The sequence below is a fragment of the Melopsittacus undulatus genome, chromosome Z (genome assembly GCF_012275295.1).
Source record: "Melopsittacus undulatus isolate bMelUnd1 chromosome Z, bMelUnd1.mat.Z, whole genome shotgun sequence".
Classification (NCBI taxonomy): Eukaryota; Metazoa; Chordata; class Aves; order Psittaciformes; family Psittaculidae; genus Melopsittacus; species Melopsittacus undulatus.
Window position 1 is genome coordinate 44,404,515 of NC_047557.1, and position 6,485 is coordinate 44,410,999.

Sequence of the window (6,485 nt, forward strand, 5' to 3'; positions counted from 1 at the left end):
AGGCCTTTAAGTAGTGAGGCTTTGTAGCTCTTTAGAAACACTTTTTTTTTCCCTCACTTTAATGATTTGGCTTCTTTCTGGATAGTAGATGTAGTTCTTCTGCTTGAATAAATAAGGATAGAAGATCCTGGCAATAAATGCCTCTCAACCAGTGAAGTGAGAAGCTGTGAGGAAAATGCGCCAGAGGGGTGAATGGAAGAAATGCAGAAAAGAAAATATAGCATTTTGTGTATAATACTTATCAATAAAGTAAAAGCTCCTAAACACTGAAAGTTCTTCTCATAAACACTGTCATGTTCACTAAAAAGCATAACTACAAAAAAAACAAAAATAACCCTAAGAAAAGAACCCCTAAATTTCTTTGAAATTCCAAAAAAAAGACAGCACATTTTTTGCTTTCTTCTCTCTTCTCACTGTGAGGGTTTGCTGTATTCTGTACTTCATTTGCAGAACCCACCCTTTTTATTTTTCCAGGTTTAAATGTATAAAATCTGAGATAAACACTGCACAGAAAGTTTGACAATTTTCTGCACAGCATAAATAATAGTTTCTAAGCTGTTACTTCTTTCAGGGAATGCTGTGGCTTTGTTCAATATTGATTATGTGTATTCTTAGTGCTCAAAGCGTACCTTTCTGTAAATTCAGAGCATAGCACTCATCTTGGTTCATCTATGTGAAGGCAGGAGTTATTGTTCCAAAGTCATCTATACCCTTTATACAGCACCGATAGCATACATCCTAGGTCCTCAGCTCCATCCTGACCCTTTGCCCCCATTCCCTGTAGCCAGTTCTCTCCCAGTTAAAATGTATCTTGCCTCCTAAGAATATAGCCACTACCACCCTATTGGCAGTTTTCTACTTGGAGTTAGGTCAGCTTGCTGAAAAGCATAAGATCACACTTAACTCCAGTGTGCCTGCAGAAAGATTTCCCCTCATGCCTTCTCTGTGCTGTTTTTCTGCAGATACATCATTAAAGTACCACAAATTGAGTTATTTATCAAAATTTGCACATACTCTACAGCACATACAAGAAGCTATAGGGTAAAAAAACTGAAGCATAGTGTAATGATATATAAACGTTTGGTGAGAACTTTTATCTGAATGACTATTGACGCTTGCTGTGAGCTACTTGAGAAGCCAGAGAAGATAGCCTGTATAAAGCTAACTTCCATGAACCTCTGTACTTACCTAGTACAATTATCAAAGTTTGTGGTGAATCTATGTAGTTTGTTTGTTATTAGTAAAAAATGTGTCTCCAAATGGAGAACAAATGAAACAAAGGAAATTCTGACTGTTTGATTAAATTAAGAAAATTTATGGAGCTCTGTCAAGCTGCAGAGTTTCTCTGTTGTTTTTAAGGCTTGGTTAGTGTGTGGGGTGCAACAGGAGGCTATCAAAGAGCAGTGATTGGCTGGCATGGCCCTAAAATGTGGACTAGAAATTACTGGATTAGTGGCAATGGTAACTACAGATGCCAGGGAACTGCAACAGCGACATGTCATCTGTGCAACAAATAACTGGGGTCAAAGAGAAAGCACAAAGACCACATTCACAGATTGTGTCCTTTTGTTGTGGGAAACAGCCTCAAATGCAAATGCTTATTCGTCTGAATAAACCTTGGAGAAACTGCTGGAAATTGGAACAAATTCAAAAAATATGCAGGTCAGCGTGAGCCTTTCAGGAAGACAATGTCAGAGTATTTTGGATTCATCAGGTCGCAGGTGACAGCACAGAGCTGGCTGAAAATGCTTTAGCAATTCTGTAGCTGCTATGTGACATAATAATAATCAATGTTATTAAATGAAAGTTAAAACAAGCATGACATAACTGCCATGCTTCCTCTAACTTTGCAGCTAGAGTCACAGACAGCCTAGAGGGATGAATATGCAAAAATCTTGATGCTGTGAGCAACTTAAACGGGGGAAATCCATCTCTTTCTCTTGGGTGTTATTACAGTAAAGTTCACATGTAGTTGTAAAAAGCTGAGGCTAAAACTCTGTCTTGTGAAGTGCGGGAGTGCTGTGTTCTTTGGCAAAGAGTGTCAAAAGGATATTCATCTGATCTGCTGAAGTACAGAATATCCAGACGGCTTACTATGGAGCCTAAATTAGGTGCTGAATCTTGCCACCTTCCCCCACTCAAGCTTTGGTCTGAATCACTCATTACGCTCTTGAATTTCGAGGCTGTAACAGGCATGCAGTGTCAGTGCATATGGCCCGGAGTGCCTGAGAGCTTGGAAAGAAGGGGCAGGGGGGTGAAGTAGTTCCTGTCTGAATAAAAATTGAGCCTGAGTTTCAGGTGTTTTAGCATTGGATCAAAACTTCTAGGAAGTCCAAGAAGCTTGTAGCAGATTTTCACACATGGAGTAGATGCATACCATGTGCTGGAAGGTCTTTCCTGTCATTGCATTTCAGTCTTCCACATCAGCAAAATGTCAGTGTGCTCATGTTGACAGAAGAACTAAGCAGCTACTAAGGGCTGCCAGGTAGGAAATTGTTTTCTCCTATTGCAAATAACGAATTTCTAAATCTTGCTCTAGGAGAATATGCAAAGGTCATACAAGAATGACAGAGAAATGTGTTTTTTTATGACACCAGCTGTTATAATTCTTATTTCAAGCGATCAATCAAGGTGTAAGGTCCGTTGCTTGTCAGTGGAAGCAGGAGGCAGCAGCAATGACAAGGACCTGGAGACAGTCATTTTATGGCATAGTCTGATATGACAGGGCAAGATCTATCATGACCCAACATCGTCTAAACTGTAGTGTATTATGGAAAAAGGGTTGACTCCTATAGAGAAATTACTGTTTGTAGCCCTCTTTAGTCGAAAACAAGTTGGACTAGCTGATTTGGTTTTTCAGATGATTGTTTCCATGAGTTATGGCTCTTCTATGCTTCAAGTCAGGTTCTTGGGGAGATGCTGAATCAAAGTTCTTGAGAGAGGTAACCATATAATCGTACACAGCTTAGGGGGAAATTGTATTTTATTTGAAATAATGCCTCTGAAACTTATTACTAATTTCCAGTAAACCAGTTAATTTAATTTTTTTGTTTGGGGTTTTGGTTGTTTTGGTTTTTTTTTTTCCCTCTTGAAAGAGGAGCACAGGGATCCATGCAGGATTTATGTTTTCCAGACTCCACCCCACTACCTTGCTTTAAATTGCTGAGTAGGATTTCCAACGGGAACTCCAATATGGAGTTCACCTTCCATGATTGGATTCACAGTGAGATTTTAGATATTCTCCAAGAAAAGGAAGCTCATTGGAATAATAGGAGAAAACTGCTACTTTAGTTTGCATGAGAGACCCTTTCTGGCAACAATCTGAGTAGACCTATTCAGCACCCTGAATGTGGTAGCATGAGGAACGGGACTTTTTAATGAAAGACTTTGTTATCTTTTTTTTTTTTGCCTTCATTGTTGAGGAAACTGGAAAGTATTTACTGAATCAGGCAGAGCTCAGGTAGTGAAATGCTGCCACTGACAACTGAATTCTTTCTCTCTAATACATTTAATGTGCAGCATGCCACCAAGATTTTAGCAGGCAATTGCTTGCTGTGTGCAGGGGGTCTCACTTGCAGAGCTGCAGAGCATTCACAAGAGCTATGGAAGTCAATGGAAGTGGTGTCTGGAAAATGTAAAGTGCCTGCTAGTGCCAGAACATCTGACAAAAAAAAATCCTAGGAGCCCCAGGTTAGGCACCTAAAAGAGGTGGACTCCTTAGACATTAATTTGTGCTTCAATTCCCATCTTTTATAGTAGGCCCTCATTTCATAGGCTTGTTATAAATGCGGTCTGTGAAGCTCTCAAGTATTATAATAAGAAGAAAAAACAGAGAGACCTGCAAGCAGCTTGTCACTTCTGTCTTTCAAGTTGTGTCTGAATTACACAAAAGGCACATTCAGAACACAGGATGTCACACACCAATAACTAGCAGCCCAGTATGTAGGTCTTCACCATACCCTGAGGCATACACAGAACTGAACCCAGGAAGACCTTATGACAGAGAGAATTTCTGGTGTTCTTCACTGTAAAGAACTGAATCTGCAGCTTCCTTGTGTATTTTTAGTTCTACATGTGTGCACCACACATGCAAAATACGGCAGTCCCCAACAGCTTTGCTTTTCAGGATCCTTATACTCCTAACCCTAATTGAAAGTTCCCAAAATATGCTTTATATTCCTAGGCTTCTCTTTCACTGAAATCTTCTTGTGGGTTTTCTACATGATGCCACCTTTTATGTCTAAATAAGAAAAATAAGTACTTATTTGTCAAAAAACTAACCCACCCTCCCTCCCTCCCTTTCTCTAGAATTGCAAGGAAAATCATGAGCTTTGTATTCTGTAGGATTCTCCTGTCCTCACCTGCTTTGGGTCTCAGTTCTGTAAGTGGTCATTTTCTTACCAAATTGTCAATTTCTACTCTGCTCTTGTGAGACCTCACTTGGAGCACTGTGTGCAGTTCAGGTCTCCTCAACATAAAAAGGGCATGGAACTGTTAGAACAAGTCCAGAGGAGGCCACGAGGATGATCAGGGGACTGGAGCATCTCCCATATGAAGACAAATGAGAAAGTTGGGGCTGTTCAGCCTGGAGAAGAGAAGGCTGCGTGGAGACCTCATAGCAGCCTTACAGTATCTGAAGGGGGCCTGCAGGGTTGCTGGGGAGGGACTATTCATTGGGGACTGTAGTGATAGAACAAGGGGTAACGGGTTGAAACTTAAACAGCAGAGGTTTAGTCTGGATATAAGGAAGAAATTTTTTACTGTTAGGGTGGTGAGGTACTGGAATGGGTTGCCCAGGGAGGCTGTGAATGCTCCATCGCTGTCAGTGTTCAAGGCCAGGTTGGATGAAGCCTTGGGTGACATGGTTTAGTGTGAGGTGCTCCTGCCCATGGCAGTGGGTTGGGACTAGATGATCTTAAGGTCCTTTCCAACCTAACTATTCTATGATTCTATGATTATTTAGCATGTGCTTTGTTTCTAACCCCCTGCTCTCCCTGCTCTCTACTCTGTCCTTCTTTCTGAGGATGTCCTGTCTGGTATTTCAGTGAAAGGATTTGTCTGGTAACAGCAGCATTCAAAAACATTGCCTCCTACTGTGCACAAGGTAATACATTCTATTCCTAACACAGTATGAGTAGCTTTCTTATCTCTCTTGTATGCGGTACTTAAATTTGCAATATGTGTCACTTTAGGTCTATCGTGTACCACAGAGCTTTCTCTTCTACCAGTAACAGAAACCTCATAAATTTTTAATGGCTGCGATTCAGCATATTCCTTACTTCAAAGGCACTTCTACATTCTTACTGGAATTTCTCTTCTTGAAGGTATGTCCATTAAAACTGTCATTGCATATAATCATGACTGGAAAAGAAAAAGGTTGACTAGAAAAAGTGTGCATTTATGATAACTCCAGGGACACCACTGCAAGATCACGCTTATGGATGTAAGCCTTGGGATGTAAGATCCTCTTCTAACACCTGTCCATTCAACAAAGGAATTTTGCTGTACACTGCTCTCACAGCCCAAGTCTGTAAAACATTTCTCATTCATCACACAGAAAATATTTGTAATGAAGCCAACAAATCTTTAGCTTGTGCACACACCTTATTTGACCTGCTATGCTTCTTTTTGTTCCTCTTCTTTAGTTCACAGAGACCAACTATGGTGTCCTTGGGTGAAATATGAGATACGGGGACTGCTGGGTTCTTCAGGATTTGCAACTTCCAGATGTTTTACACAACTGTTCGAAATTGAGATGTTGGGTGTATGGCTTTCATTTGTTTTTTTCTACAGTTCGCTCTTTTGCTCCTTTGCCCCCCTTTCCTTTGTGTGGTATTTGAGATGGTTTAAGGTAAGGGCATATATTGTCTATCCATTTTTATTGTGGCTCTGGATCCAATCAGTGATGCTAGTGGCTGAGTGAACTTCTATGTCTAGTAGCTTTTTACAAGCTTCTTTACGCTGTCTGAGTTGTTGTGTCTTTCTTTGGCAGAAATGTTTGACACTGCTGGATTGAATGAAACAGAAATTTTCAAATTAATTTCTGAACTCTGCTAATGAAAAAGAGTAATGTGAAAAAATAAATCACTACTTTGAAAAGACCCTTATGCTGTGTCTCATAAAAGAGTCTTCAGATGTTCTTTAGTATGAACTGTATTTGTTTTTATTACTCTTCCTAATATCTAATAATGAAACCTTCTATTTATGAGCTTCATCTTCAAAGTGCCTTGGAAACATTTGTTATCTGAACATCTGCAGGATTGGATGTCCTTCTACCATTCAAAGTGTCTCCCACTACTACATGAGATAATCTTAACTGATTCCAGCATGACTTTACCACATGCCAGACTGTGGATGCTAGATGCTTTTTCTTCAACTTTAACCTCATCTCCTATTTGCTCAAAGGTTTGCAGCATGTTTTAAACATTCTTGGCTGTAAATTCAAGCATGCTGTAGCAAAATAATACCTTTCTGTATGACATAAA

The 6,485-nt window shown here is 40.0% G+C and overlaps 1 long non-coding RNA gene across 1 annotated transcript; it reads left to right on the forward strand.

The window, feature by feature from the left end:
• Positions 1–4,948: 4,948 nt before the first annotated feature.
• On the forward strand, positions 4,949–5,964 carry LOC115947448 (uncharacterized). The gene is made up of 3 exons (XR_004081376.2): positions 4,949–5,104; positions 5,193–5,324; positions 5,646–5,964. It is a non-coding gene; the product is annotated as an uncharacterized lncRNA (long non-coding RNA).
• The last annotated feature ends 521 nt before the right edge of the window (positions 5,965–6,485 follow it).